This window comes from Pseudophryne corroboree, assembly GCF_028390025.1.
Source record: "Pseudophryne corroboree isolate aPseCor3 chromosome 7 unlocalized genomic scaffold, aPseCor3.hap2 SUPER_7_unloc_2, whole genome shotgun sequence".
NCBI classification, from domain to species: Eukaryota; Metazoa; Chordata; class Amphibia; order Anura; family Myobatrachidae; genus Pseudophryne; species Pseudophryne corroboree.
This window is the reverse complement of record NW_026967611.1, coordinates 1,265,049-1,281,205: the sequence shown is the minus strand read 5'-3', so window position 1 is coordinate 1,281,205 and position 16,157 is coordinate 1,265,049. Positions and strand designations below refer to the sequence as shown.

General features: G+C 34.8%; 4 non-coding genes across 4 annotated transcripts; all 4 read right to left on the bottom strand.

The window, feature by feature from the left end:
• Window positions 1–5,561: 5,561 nt before the first annotated feature.
• Window positions 5,562–5,635, bottom strand: TRNAS-ACU (transfer RNA serine (anticodon ACU)). The gene has a single exon. It is a non-coding gene; the product is annotated as a tRNA-Ser (tRNA).
• A 1,097-nt stretch (window positions 5,636–6,732) lies between these two features.
• TRNAR-CCU (transfer RNA arginine (anticodon CCU)) lies at window positions 6,733–6,806 on the bottom strand. Its single transcript has one exon. It is a non-coding gene; the product is annotated as a tRNA-Arg (tRNA).
• Window positions 6,807–11,406: 4,600 nt separating this feature from the next.
• Window positions 11,407–11,480, bottom strand: TRNAS-ACU (transfer RNA serine (anticodon ACU)). Its single transcript has one exon. It is a non-coding gene; the product is annotated as a tRNA-Ser (tRNA).
• Window positions 11,481–12,577: 1,097 nt separating this feature from the next.
• TRNAS-ACU (transfer RNA serine (anticodon ACU)) lies at window positions 12,578–12,651 on the bottom strand. The gene has a single exon. It is a non-coding gene; the product is annotated as a tRNA-Ser (tRNA).
• Between the last annotated feature and the right edge of the window lie 3,506 nt (window positions 12,652–16,157).

Below are 16,157 nucleotides of genomic sequence, written 5' to 3'. Positions count from 1 at the left end.
ATGCTGGGCCCATAACCCAGAGGTAGGCAGATTGAAACTATCCTTTGCTATATGCATTTTTTTTGTTAATTTAAGTAATCAAAACTGGGATTGATATTTTTGCTCTTTTATTTTTACTTGAAGTACAATAACTTTTACCATTTTAATTTGTTTGAATAGTATATTGACAGTATAGTTTTCTTTAAAAAATCCACTTAATTTTCTTTACCCTATTATTAAAAGGGTAATTGACAAAAACAAACTACATTGTCACCAGAAGAGCAATACAAAATGTACAAGTGATATATTAAAATCATCTTTCCAGCTTGAATTTCAATGATGCATTGGGGCAACGATTTTGTGAGAAACATCTTCACCCTTAAATAAAGATTTTCTTAATTCCTTACCTGTGTGCTAATTAGATATCACCTTGTTTTCACATTAAACAGACTTCCACATGAGAAAGCAGCAAGGATGCAGTGGCGTTAATGTTTCCTGGTGTCAACCTGTATTATTTCAGTAGAAATTGAAATGAGGATGCATCTTGCTGCCTTTCCAATGAAGTAAGTTTCATTTAGTAATAGGTGAAAAACCATCCCTACAAAGGTGTTAATCAGAGACTTGGCTTTGTGGACACCTTTCAAAGAACAAATTTGTTAGCATAAAAATAAAGCCAGAAAATGAAGAGCTGTTTAATCACTCAATTGGATTTTTTTTGCCAGCATATTTCTTTTTCTCTGCAACCCACTGCTAAATTGTGCTTCCTAGCTGTTTTTATAAAATCACTGAATCAAATCTAACTCTGATTACATCAGAGAAGGCCAGGTACCCTACACCATAACAGGGGGTTTGAAATTTTGACTTGTCTACTTAAAGATCACCAAAATCTGATAACAATGTCAATTACGTCCCTGGTTGGGATTGAACCACCAACCTTTTGGTTAGTAGCCGGACACACTAACCGATTGCGCCACAGAGACACTTTGCAAAAAGTACATACTGACAAAGTCTAATAAGCATACATCTAGAACGTTTCCTAGAAAAACTTTAAAAAGTCAATAATCTGGAGAGTTTTTGTAAGATGTTTCTTCCATCAACCAATGAAGAAACACATTGGTACTTTCCCATGATGAGTGAGTGCTTCAGGATCTCTTGCACTTACATGTGCAGCAGAGTACTGCAATGGAAGCATACAGGGCCCATAACCCAGAGGTAGGCAGATTGAAACTATCCTTTGCTATATGCATTTTTTTTGTTAATTTAAGTAATCAAAACTGGGATTGATATTTTTGCTCTTTTATTTTTACTTAAAGTACAATAACTTTTACCATTTTAATTTGTTTTAATAGTATATTGACAGTATAGTTTTCTTTAAAAAATCCACTTAATTTTCTTTACCCTATTATTAAAAGGGTAATTGACAAAAACAAACTACATTGTCACCAGAAGAGCAATACAAAATGTACAAGTGATATATTAAAATCATCTTTCCAGCTTGAATTTCAATGATGCATTGGGGCAACGATTTTGTGAGAAACATCTTCACCCTTAAATAAAGATTTTCTTAATTCCTTACCTGTGTGCTAATTAGATATCACCTTGTTTTCACATTAAACAGACTTCTACATGAGAAAGCAGCAAGGATGCAGTGGCGTTAATGTTTCCTGGTGTCAACCTGTATTATTTCAGTAGACATTGAAATGAGGATGCATCTTGCTGCCTTTCCAATGAAGCAAGTTTAATTTAGTAATAGGTGAAAAACCATCCCTACAAAGGTGTTAATCAGAGACTTGGCTTTGTGGACACTTTTCAGAGAACAAATTTGTTAGCATAAAAATAAAGCCAGAAAATGAAGAGCTGTTTAATCACTCAATTGGATTTTTTTTGCCAGCATATTTCTTTTTCTCTGCAACCCACTGCTAAATTGTGCTTCCTAGCTGTTTTTATTAAATCACTGAATCAAATCTAACTCTGATTACATCAGAAAAGGCCAGGTACCCTACACCATAACAGGGGGTTTGAAATTTTGACTTGTCTACTTAAAGATCACCAAAATCTGATAACAAGGTCAATTACGTCCCTGGGTGGGATTGAACCACCAACCTTTTGGTTAGTAGCCGGATATACTAACCGATTGCGCCACAGAGACACTTCGCTAAAAATGCATTCTGACAAAAGCTAATAAGCATACATCTAGAACGTTTCCTAGAAAAACTTTAAAAAGTCAATAATCTGGAGAGTTTTTGTAAGATGTTTCTTCCATCAACCAATGAAGAAACACATTGGTACTTTCCCATGATGAGTGAGTGCTTCAGGATCTCTTGCACTTACATGTGCAGCAGAGTACTGCAATGGAAGCATGCTGGGCCCATAACCCAGAGGTAGGCAGATTGAAACTATCCTTTGCTATATGCATTTTTTTTGTTAATTTAAGTAATCAAAACTGGGATTGATATTTTTGCTCTTTTATTTTTACTTGAAGTACAATAACTTTTACCATTTTAATTTGTTTGAATAGTATATTGACAGTATAGTTTTCTTTAAAAAATCCACTTAATTTTCTTTACCCTATTATTAAAAGGGTAATTGACAAAAACAAACTACATTGTCACCAGAAGAGCAATACAAAATGTACAAGTGATATATTAAAATCATCTTTCCAGCTTGAATTTCAATGATGCATTGGGGCAACGATTTTGTGAGAAACATCTTCACCCTTAAATAAAGATTTTCTTAATTCCTTACCTGTGTGCTAATTAGATATCACCTTGTTTTCACATTAAACAGACTTCCACATGAGAAAGCAGCAAGGATGCAGTGGCGTTAATGTTTCCTGGTGTCAACCTGTATTATTTCAGTAGAAATTGAAATGAGGATGCATCTTGCTGCCTTTCCAATGAAGTAAGTTTCATTTAGTAATAGGTGAAAAACCATCCCTACAAAGGTGTTAATCAGAGACTTGGCTTTGTGGACACCTTTCAAAGAACAAATTTGTTAGCATAAAAATAAAGCCAGAAAATGAAGAGCTGTTTAATCACTCAATTGGATTTTTTTTGCCAGCATATTTCTTTTTCTCTGCAACCCACTGCTAAATTGTGCTTCCTAGCTGTTTTTATAAAATCACTGAATCAAATCTAACTCTGATTACATCAGAGAAGGCCAGGTACCCTACACCATAACAGGGGGTTTGAAATTTTGACTTGTCTACTTAAAGATCACCAAAATCTGATAACAATGTCAATTACGTCCCTGGTTGGGATTGAACCACCAACCTTTTGGTTAGTAGCCGGACACACTAACCGATTGCGCCACAGAGACACTTTGCAAAAAGTACATACTGACAAAGTCTAATAAGCATACATCTAGAACGTTTCCTAGAAAAACTTTAAAAAGTCAATAATCTGGAGAGTTTTTGTAAGATGTTTCTTCCATCAACCAATGAAGAAACACATTGGTACTTTCCCATGATGAGTGAGTGCTTCAGGATCTCTTGCACTTACATGTGCAGCAGAGTACTGCAATGGAAGCATACAGGGCCCATAACCCAGAGGTAGGCAGATTGAAACTATCCTTTGCTATATGCATTTTTTTTGTTAATTTAAGTAATCAAAACTGGGATTGATATTTTTGCTCTTTTATTTTTACTTAAAGTACAATAACTTTTACCATTTTAATTTGTTTTAATAGTATATTGACAGTATAGTTTTCTTTAAAAAATCCACTTAATTTTCTTTACCCTATTATTAAAAGGGTAATTGACAAAAACAAACTACATTGTCACCAGAAGAGCAATACAAAATGTACAAGTGATATATTAAAATCATCTTTCCAGCTTGAATTTCAATGATGCATTGGGGCAACGATTTTGTGAGAAACATCTTCACCCTTAAATAAAGATTTTCTTAATTCCTTACCTGTGTGCTAATTAGATATCACCTTGTTTTCACATTAAACAGACTTCTACATGAGAAAGCAGCAAGGATGCAGTGGCGTTAATGTTTCCTGGTGTCAACCTGTATTATTTCAGTAGACATTGAAATGAGGATGCATCTTGCTGCCTTTCCAATGAAGCAAGTTTAATTTAGTAATAGGTGAAAAACCATCCCTACAAAGGTGTTAATCAGAGACTTGGCTTTGTGGACACTTTTCAGAGAACAAATTTGTTAGCATAAAAATAAAGCCAGAAAATGAAGAGCTGTTTAATCACTCAATTGGATTTTTTTTGCCAGCATATTTCTTTTTCTCTGCAACCCACTGCTAAATTGTGCTTCCTAGCTGTTTTTATTAAATCACTGAATCAAATCTAACTCCGATTACATCAGAAAAGGCCAGGTACCCTACACCATAACAGGGGGTTTGAAATTTTGACTTGTCTACTTAAAGATCACCAAAATCTGATAACAAGGTCAATTACGTCCCTGGGTGGGATTGAACCACCAACCTTTTGGTTAGTAGCCGGATACACTAACCGATTGCGCCACAGAGACACTTCGCTAAAAATGCATTCTGACAAAAGCTAATAAGCATACATCTAGAACGTTTCCTAGAAAAACTTTAAAAAGTCAATAATCTGGAGAGTTTTTGTAAAATGTTTCTTCCATCAACCAACGAAGAAACACATTGGTACTTTCCCATGATGAGTGAGTGCTTCAGGATCTCTTGCACTTACATGTGCAGCAGAGTACTGCAATGGAAGCATGCTGGGCCCATAACCCAGAGGTAGGCAGATTGAAACTATCCTTTGCTATATGCATTTTTTTTGTTAATTTAAGTAATCAAAACTGGGATTGATATTTTTGCTCTTTTATTTTTACTTGAAGTACAATAACTTTTACCATTTTAATTTGTTTGAATAGTATATTGACAGTATAGTTTTCTTTAAAAAATCCACTTAATTTTCTTTACCCTATTATTAAAAGGGTAATTGACAAAAACAAACTACATTGTCACCAGAAGAGCAATACAAAATGTACAAGTGATATATTAAAATCATCTTTCCAGCTTGAATTTCAATGATGCATTGGGGCAACGATTTTGTGAGAAACATCTTCACCCTTAAATAAAGATTTTCTTAATTCCTTACCTGTGTGCTAATTAGATATCACCTTGTTTTCACATTAAACAGACTTCCACATGAGAAAGCAGCAAGGATGCAGTGGCGTTAATGTTTCCTGGTGTCAACCTGTATTATTTCAGTAGACATTGAAATGAGGATGCATCTTGCTGCCTTTCCAATGAAGTAAGTTTCATTTAGTAATAGGTGAAAAACCATCCCTACAAAGGTGTTAATCAGAGACTTGGCTTTGTGGACACTTTTCAGAGAACAAATTTGTTAGCATAAAAATAAAGCCAGAAAATGAAGAGCTGTTTAATCACTCAATTGGATTTTTTTTGCCAGCATATTTCTTTTTCTCTGCAACCCACTGCTAAATTGTGCTTCCTATCTGTTTTTATAAAATCACTGAATCAAATCTAACTCTGATTACATCAGAGAAGGCCAGGTACCCTACACCATAACGGGGGGTTTGAAATTTTGACTTGTCTACTTAAAGATCACCAAAATCTGATAACAAGGTCAATTACGTCCCTGGGTGGGATTGAACCACCAACCTTTCGGTTAGTAGCCAGACACACTAACCGATTGCGCCACAGAGACACTTTGTAAAAAGTACATACTGACAAAGGCTAATAAGCATACATCTGGAACGTTTCATAGAAAAACTTTAAAAAGTCAATAATCTGGAGAGTTTTTGTAAGATGTTTCTTCCATCAACCAACGAAGAAACACATTGGTACTTTCCCATGATGAGTGAGTGCTTCAGGATCTCTTGCACTTACATGTGCAGCAGAGTACTGCAATGGAAGCATGCTGGGCCCATAACCCAGAGGTAGGCAGATTGAAACTATCCTTTGCTATATGCATTTTTTTTTGTTAATTTAAGTAATCAAAACAGGGATTGATATTTTTGCTCTTTTATTTTTACTTAAAGTACAATAACTTTTACCATTTTAATTTGTTTTAATAGTATATTGACAGTATAGTTTTCCTTAAAAAAATCGACTTAATTTTCTTTACCCTATTATTAAAAGGGTAATTGACAAAAACAAACTACATTGTCACCAGAAGAGCAATACAAAATGTACAAGTGATATATTAAAATCATCTTTCCAGCTTGAATTTCAATGATGCATTGGGGCAACGATTTTGTGAGAAACATCTTCACCCTTAAATAAAGATTTTCTTAATTCCTTACCTGTGTGCTAATTAGATATCACCTTGTTTTCACATTAAACAGACTTCTACATGAGAAAGCAGCAAGGATGCAGTGGCGTTAATGTTTCCTGGTGTCAACCTGTATTATTTCAGTAGACATTGAAATGAGGATGCATCTTGCTGCCTTTCCAATGAAGCAAGTTTAATTTAGTAATAGGTGAAAAACCATCCCTACAAAGGTGTTAATCAGAGACTTGGCTTTGTGGACACTTTTCAGAGAACAAATTTGTTAGCATAAAAATAAAGCCAGAAAATGAAGAGCTGTTTCATCACTCAATTGGATTTTTTTTGCCAGCATATTTCTTTTTCTCTGCAACCCACTGCTAAATTGTGCTTCCTAGCTGTTTTTATAAAATCAATGAATCAAATCTAACTCTGATTACATCAGAGAAGGCCAGGTACCCTACACCATAACAGGGGGTTTGAAATTTTGACTTGTCTACTTAAAGATCACCAAAATCTGATAACAAGGTCAATTACACCCCTGGGTGGGATTGAACCACCAACCTTTTGGTTAGGAGCCAGACACACTAACCGATTGCGCCACAGAGACACTTTGCAAAAAGTACATACTGACAAAGGCTAATAAGCATACATCTAGAACGTTTCCTAGAAAAACTTTAAAAAGTCAATAATCTGGAGAGTTTTTGTAAGATGTTTCTTCCATCAACCAACGAAGAAACACATTGGTACTTTCCCATGATGAGTGAGTGCTTCAGGATCTCTTGCACTTACATGTGCAGCAGAGTACTGCAATGGAAGCATGCTGGGCCCATAACCCAGAGGTAGGCAGATTGAAACTATCCTTTGCTATATGCATTTTTTTTTGTTAATTTAAGTAATCAAAACTGGGATTGATATTTTTGCTCTTTTATTTTTACTTAAAGTACAATAACTTTTACCATTTTAATTTGTTTTAATAGTATATTGACAGTATAGTTTTCTTTAAAAAATCCACTTAATTTTCTTTACCCTATTATTAAAAGGGTAATTGACAAAAACAAACTACATTGTCACCAGAAGAGCAATACAAAATGTACAAGTGATATATTAAAATCATCTTTCCAGCTTGAATTTCAATGATGCATTGGGGCAACAATTTTGTGAGAAACATCTTCACCCTTAAATAAAGATTTTCTTAATTCCTAACCTGTGTGCTAATTAGATATCACCTTGTTTTCACATTAAACAGACTTCTACATGAGAAAGCAGCAAGGATGCAGTGGCGTTAATGTTTCCTGGTGTCAACCTGTATTATTTCAGTAGACATTGAAATGAGGATGCATCTTGCTGCCTTTCCAATGAAGCAAGTTTAATTTAGTAATAGGTGAAAAACCATCCCTACAAAGGTGTTAATCAGAGACTTGGCTTTGTGGACACTTTTCAGAGAACAAATTTGTTAGCATAAAAATAAAGCCAGAAAATGAAGAGCTGTTTCATCACTCAATTGGATTTTTTTTGCCAGCATATTTCTTTTTCTCTGCAACCCACTGCTAAATTGTGCTTCCTAGCTGTTTTTATAAAATCAATGAATCAAATCTGATTACGTCAGAGAAGGCCAGGTACCCTATACCATAACAGGGGGTTTGAAATTTTGACTTGTCTACTTAAAGATCACCAAAATCTGATAACAATGTCAATTACGTCCCTGGTTGGGATTGAACCACCAATCTTTTGGTTAGTAGCCGGACACACTAACCGATTGCGCCATAGAGACACTTTGCAAAAAGTTCATACTGACAAAGGCTAATAAGCATACATCTAGAACGTTTCCTAGAAAAACTTTAAAAAGTCAATAATCTGGAGAGTTTTTGTAAGATGTTTCTTCCATCAACCAACGAAGAAACACATTGGTACTTTCCCATGATGAGTGAGTGCTTCAGGATCTCTTGCACTTACATGTGCAGCAGAGTACTGCAATGGAAGCATGCTGGGCCCATAACCCAGAGGTAGGCAGATTGAAACTATCCTTTGCTATATGCATTTTTTTTTGTTAATTTAAGTAATCAAAACTGGGATTGATATTTTTGCTCTTTTATTTTTACTTAAAGTACAATAACTTTTACCATTTTAATTTGTTTTAATAGTATATTGACAGTATAGTTTTCTTTAAAAAATCCACTTAATTTTATTTACCCTATTATTAAAAGGGTAATTGACAAAAACAAACTACATTGTCACCAGAAGAGCAATACAAAATGTACAAGTGATATATTAAAATCATCTTTCCAGCTTGAATTTCAATGATGCATTGGGGCAACAATTTTGTGAGAAACATCTTCACCCTTAAATAAAGATTTTCTTAATTCCTAACCTGTGTGCTAATTAGATATCACCTTGTTTTCACATTAAACAGACTTCTACATGAGAAAGCAGCAAGGATGCAGTGGCGTTAATGTTTCCTGGTGTCAACCTGTATTATTTCAGTAGACATTGAAATGAGGATGCATCTTGCTGCCTTTCCAATGAAGCAAGTTTAATTTAGTAATAGGTGAAAAACCATCCCTACAAAGGTGTTAATCAGAGACTTGGCTTTGTGGACACTTTTCAAAGAACAAATTTGTTAGCATAAAAATAAAGCCAGAAAATGAAGAGCTGTTTAATCACTCAATTGGATTTTTTTTGCCAGCATATTTCTTTTTCTCTGCAACCCACTGCTAAATTGTGCTTCCTAGCTGTTTTTATAAAATCAATGAATCAAATCTAACTCTGATTACATCAGAGAAGGCCAGGTACCCTACACCATAACAGGGGGTTTGAAATTTTGACTTGTCTACTTAAAGATCACCAAAACCTGATAACAATGTCAATTACGTCCCTGTTTGGGATTGAACCACCAACCTTTTGGTTAGTAGCCGGACACACTAACCGATTGCGCCACAGAGACACTTTGCAAAAAGTACATACTGACAAAGTCTAATAAGCATACATCTAGAACGTTTCCTAGAAAAACTTTAAAAAGTCAATAATCTGGAGAGTTTTTGTAAGATGTTTCTTCCATCAACCAACGAAGAAACACATTGGTACTTTCCCATGATGAGTGAGTGCTTCAGGATCTCTTGCACTTACATGTGCAGCAGAGTACTGCAATGGAAGCATGCTGGGCCCATAACCCAGAGGTAGGCAGATTGAAACTATCCTTTGCTATATGCATTTTTTTTTGTTAATTTAAGTAATCAAAACTGGGATTGATATTTTTGCTCTTTTATTTTTACTTAAAGTACAATAACTTTTACCATTTTAATTTGTTTTAATAGTATATTGACAGTATAGTTTTCCTTAAAAAAATCCACTTAATTTTCTTTACCCTATTATTAAAAGGGTAATTGACAAAAACAAACTACATTGTCACCAGAAGAGCAATACAAAATGTACAAGTGATATATTAAAATCATCTTTCCAGCTTGAATTTCAATGATGCATTGGGGCAACGATTTTGTGAGAAACATCTTCACCCTTAAATAAAGATTTTCTTAATTCCTTACCTGTGTGCTAATTAGATATCACCTTGTTTTCACATTAAACAGACTTCTACATGAGAAAGCAGCAAGGATGCAGTGGCGTTAATGTTTCCTGGTGTCAACCTGTATTATTTCAGTAGACATTGAAATGAGGATGCATCTTGCTGCCTTTCCAATGAAGCAAGTTTAATTTAGTAATAGGTGAAAAACCATCCCTACAAAGGTGTTAATCAGAGACTTGGCTTTGTGGACACTTTTCAGAGAACAAATTTGTTAGCATAAAAATAAAGCCAGAAAATGAAGAGCTGTTTAATCACTCAATTGGATTTTTTTTGCCAGCATATTTCTTTTTCTCTGCAACCCACTGCTAAATTGTGCTTCCTAGCTGTTTTTATTAAATCACTGAATCAAATCTAACTCCGATTACATCAGAAAAGGCCAGGTACCCTACACCATAACAGGGGGTTTGAAATTTTGACTTGTCTACTTAAAGATCACCAAAATCTGATAACAAGGTCAATTACGTCCCTGGGTGGGATTGAACCACCAACCTTTTGGTTAGTAGCCGGATACACTAACCGATTGCGCCACAGAGACACTTCGCTAAAAATGCATTCTGACAAAAGCTAATAAGCATACATCTAGAACGTTTCCTAGAAAAACTTTAAAAAGTCAATAATCTGGAGAGTTTTTGTAAAATGTTTCTTCCATCAACCAACGAAGAAACACATTGGTACTTTCCCATGATGAGTGAGTGCTTCAGGATCTCTTGCACTTACATGTGCAGCAGAGTACTGCAATGGAAGCATGCTGGGCCCATAACCCAGAGGTAGGCAGATTGAAACTATCCTTTGCTATATGCATTTTTTTTGTTAATTTAAGTAATCAAAACTGGGATTGATATTTTTGCTCTTTTATTTTTACTTGAAGTACAATAACTTTTACCATTTTAATTTGTTTGAATAGTATATTGACAGTATAGTTTTCTTTAAAAAATCCACTTAATTTTCTTTACCCTATTATTAAAAGGGTAATTGACAAAAACAAACTACATTGTCACCAGAAGAGCAATACAAAATGTACAAGTGATATATTAAAATCATCTTTCCAGCTTGAATTTCAATGATGCATTGGGGCAACGATTTTGTGAGAAACATCTTCACCCTTAAATAAAGATTTTCTTAATTCCTTACCTGTGTGCTAATTAGATATCACCTTGTTTTCACATTAAACAGACTTCCACATGAGAAAGCAGCAAGGATGCAGTGGCGTTAATGTTTCCTGGTGTCAACCTGTATTATTTCAGTAGAAATTGAAATGAGGATGCATCTTGCTGCCTTTCCAATGAAGTAAGTTTCATTTAGTAATAGGTGAAAAACCATCCCTACAAAGGTGTTAATCAGAGACTTGGCTTTGTGGACACTTTTCAGAGAACAAATTTGTTAGCATAAAAATAAAGCCAGAAAATGAAGAGCTGTTTAATCACTCAATTGGATTTTTTTTGCCAGCATATTTCTTTTTCTCTGCAACCCACTGCTAAATTGTGCTTCCTATCTGTTTTTATAAAATCACCGAATCAAATCTAACTCTGATTACATCAGAGAAGGCCAGGTACCCTACACCATAACGGGGGGTTTGAAATTTTGACTTGTCTACTTAAAGATCACCAAAATCTGATAACAAGGTCAATTACGTCCCTGGGTGGGATTGAACCACCAACCTTTCGGTTAGTAGCCAGACACACTAACCGATTGCGCCACAGAGACACTTTGTAAAAAGTACATACTGACAAAGGCTAATAAGCATACATCTGGAACGTTTCCTAGAAAAACTTTAAAAAGTCAATAATCTGGAGAGTTTTTGTAAGATGTTTTTTCCATCAACCAACGAAGAAACACATTGGTACTTTCCCATGATGAGTGAGTGCTTCAGGATCTCTTGCACTTACATGTGCAGCAGAGTACTGCAATGGAAGCATGCTGGGCCCATAACCCAGAGGTAGGCAGATTGAAACTATCCTTTGCTATATGCATTTTTTTTTGTTAATTTAAGTAATCAAAACAGGGATTGATATTTTTGCTCTTTTATTTTTACTTAAAGTACAATAACTTTTACCATTTTAATTTGTTTTAATAGTATATTGACAGTATAGTTTTCCTTAAAAAAATCGACTTAATTTTCTTTACCCTATTATTAAAAGGGTAATTGACAAAAACAAACTACATTGTCACCAGAAGAGCAATACAAAATGTACAAGTGATATATTAAAATCATCTTTCCAGCTTGAATTTCAATGATGCATTGGGGCAACGATTTTGTGAGAAACATCTTCACCCTTAAATAAAGATTTTCTTAATTCCTTACCTGTGTGCTAATTAGATATCACCTTGTTTTCACATTAAACAGACTTCTACATGAGAAAGCAGCAAGGATGCAGTGGCGTTAATGTTTCCTGGTGTCAACCTGTATTATTTCAGTAGACATTGAAATGAGGATGCATCTTGCTGCCTTTCCAATGAAGCAAGTTTAATTTAGTAATAGGTGAAAAACCATCCCTACAAAGGTGTTAATCAGAGACTTGGCTTTGTGGACACTTTTCAGAGAACAAATTTGTTAGCATAAAAATAAAGCCAGAAAATGAAGAGCTGTTTCATCACTCAATTGGATTTTTTTTGCCAGCATATTTCTTTTTCTCTGCAACCCACTGCTAAATTGTGCTTCCTAGCTGTTTTTATAAAATCAATGAATCAAATCTAACTCTGATTACATCAGAGAAGGCCAGGTACCCTACACCATAACAGGGGGTTTGAAATTTTGACTTGTCTACTTAAAGATCACCAAAATCTGATAACAAGGTCAATTACATCCCTGGGTGGGATTGAACCACCAACCTTTTGGTTAGTAGCCAGACACACTAACCGATTGCGCCACAGAGACACTTTGCAAAAAGTACATACTGACAAAGGCTAATAAGCATACATCTAGAACGTTTCCTAGAAAAACTTTAAAAAGTCAATAATCTGGAGAGTTTTTGTAAGATGTTTCTTCCATCAACCAACGAAGAAACACATTGGTACTTTCCCATGATGAGTGAGTGCTTCAGGATCTCTTGCACTTACATGTGCAGCAGAGTACTGCAATGGAAGCATGCTGGGCCCATAACCCAGAGGTAGGCAGATTGAAACTATCCTTTGCTATATGCATTTTTTTTTGTTAATTTAAGTAATCAAAACTGGGATTGATATTTTTGCTCTTTTATTTTTACTTAAAGTACAATAACTTTTACCATTTTAATTTGTTTTAATAGTATATTGACAGTATAGTTTTCTTTAAAAAATCCACTTAATTTTCTTTACCCTATTATTAAAAGGGTAATTGTCAAAAACAAACTACATTGTCACCAGAAGAGCAATACAAAATGTACAAGTGATATATTAAAATCATCTTTCCAGCTTGAATTTCAATGATGCATTGGGGCAACAATTTTGTGAGAAACATCTTCACCCTTAAATAAAGATTTTCTTAATTCCTAACCTGTGTGCTAATTAGATATCACCTTGTTTTCACATTAAACAGACTTCTACATGAGAAAGCAGCAAGGATGCAGTGGCGTTAATGTTTCCTGGTGTCAACCTGTATTATTTCAGTAGACATTGAAATGAGGATGCATCTTGCTGCCTTTCCAATGAAGCAAGTTTAATTTAGTAATAGGTGAAAAACCATCCCTACAAAGGTGTTAATCAGAGACTTGGCTTTGTGGACACTTTTCAGAGAACAAATTTGTTAGCATAAAAATAAAGCCAGAAAATGAAGAGCTGTTTCATCACTCAATTGGATTTTTTTTGCCAGCATATTTCTTTTTCTCTGCAACCCACTGCTAAATTGTGCTTCCTAGCTGTTTTTATAAAATCAATGAATCAAATCTGATTACGTCAGAGAAGGCCAGGTACCCTACACCATAACAGGGGGTTTGAAATTTTGACTTGTCTACTTAAAGATCACCAAAATCTGATAACAATGTCAATTACGTCCCTGGTTGGGATTGAACCACCAATCTTTTGGTTAGTAGCCGGACACACTAACCGATTGCGCCATAGAGACACTTTGCAAAAAGTTCATACTGACAAAGGCTAATAAGCATACATCTAGAACGTTTCCTAGAAAAACTTTAAAAAGTCAATAATCTGGAGAGTTTTTGTAAGATGTTTCTTCCATCAACCAACGAAGAAACACATTGGTACTTTCCCATGATGAGTGAGTGCTTCAGGATCTCTTGCACTTACATGTGCAGCAGAGTACTGCAATGGAAGCATGCTGGGCCCATAACCCAGAGGTAGGCAGATTGAAACTATCCTTTGCTATATGCATTTTTTTTTGTTAATTTAAGTAATCAAAACTGGGATTGATATTTTTGCTCTTTTATTTTTACTTAAAGTACAATAACTTTTACCATTTTAATTTGTTTTAATAGTATATTGACAGTATAGTTTTCTTTAAAAAATCCACTTAATTTTATTTACCCTATTATTAAAAGGGTAATTGACAAAAACAAACTACATTGTCACCAGAAGAGCAATACAAAATGTACAAGTGATATATTAAAATCATCTTTCCAGCTTGAATTTCAATGATGCATTGGGGCAACAATTTTGTGAGAAACATCTTCACCCTTAAATAAAGATTTTCTTAATTCCTAACCTGTGTGCTAATTAGATATCACCTTGTTTTCACATTAAACAGACTTCTACATGAGAAAGCAGCAAGGATGCAGTGGCGTTAATGTTTCCTGGTGTCAACCTGTATTATTTCAGTAGACATTGAAATGAGGATGCATCTTGCTGCCTTTCCAATGAAGCAAGTTTAATTTAGTAATAGGTGAAAAACCATCCCTACAAAGGTGTTAATCAGAGACTTGGCTTTGTGGACACTTTTCAAAGAACAAATTTGTTAGCATAAAAATAAAGCCAGAAAATGAAGAGCTGTTTAATCACTCAATTGGATTTTTTTTGCCAGCATATTTCTTTTTCTCTGCAACCCACTGCTAAATTGTGCTTCCTAGCTGTTTTTATAAAATCAATGAATCAAATCTAACTCTGATTACATCAGAGAAGGCCAGGTACCCTACACCATAACAGGGGGTTTGAAATTTTGACTTGTCTACTTAAAGATCACCAAAACCTGATAACAATGTCAATTACGTCCCTGGTTGGGATTGAACCACCAACCTTTTGGTTAGTAGCCGGACACACTAACCGATTGCGCCACAGAGACACTTTGCAAAAAGTACCTACTGACAAAGTCTAATAAGCATACATCTAGAACGTTTCCTAGAAAAACTTTAAAAAGTCAATAATCTGGAGAGTTTTTGTAAGATGTTTCTTCCATCAACCAACGAAGAAACACATTGGTACTTTCCCATGATGAGTGAGTGCTTCAGGATCTCTTGCACTTACATGTGCAGCAGAGTACTGCAATGGAAGCATGCTGGGCCCATAACCCAGAGGTAGGCAGATTGAAACTATCCTTTGCTATATGCATTTTTTTTTGTTAATTTAAGTAATCAAAACTGGGATTGATATTTTTGCTCTTTTATTTTTACTTAAAGTACAATAACTTTTACCATTTTAATTTGTTTTAATAGTATATTGACAGTATAGTTTTCCTTAAAAAAATCCACTTAATTTTCTTTACCCTATTATTAAAAGGGTAATTGACAAAAACAAACTACATTGTCACCAGAAGAGCAATACAAAATGTACAAGTGATATATTAAAATCATCTTTCCAGCTTGAATTTCAATGATGCATTGGGGCAACGATTTTGTGAGAAACATCTTCACCCTTAAATAAAGATTTTCATAATTCCTTACCTGTGTGCTAATTAGATATCACCTTGTTTTCACATTAAACAGACTTCTACATGAGAAAGCAGCAAGGATGCAGTGGCGTTAATGTTTCCTGGTGTCAACCTGTATTATTTCAGTAGACATTGAAATGAGGATGCATCTTGCTGCCTTTCCAATGAAGCAAGTTTAATTTAGTAATAGGTGAAAAACCATCCCTACAAAGGTGTTAATCAGAGACTTGGCTTTGTGGACACTTTTCAGAGAACAAATTTGTTAGCATAAAAATAAAGCCAGAAAATGAAGAGCTGTTTCATCACTCAATTGGATTTTTTTTGCCAGCATATTTCTTTTTCTCTGCAACCCACTGCTAAATTGTGCTTCCTAGCTGTTTTTATAAAATCAATGAATCAAATCTGATTACATCAGAGAAGGCCAGGTACCCTACACCATAACAGGGGGTTTGAAATTTTGACTTGTCTACTTAAAGATCACCAAAACCTGATAACAATGTCAATTACGTCCCCGGTTGGGATTGAACCACCAACCTTTTGGTTAGTAGCCGGACACACTAACCGATTGCGCCACAGAGACACTTTGC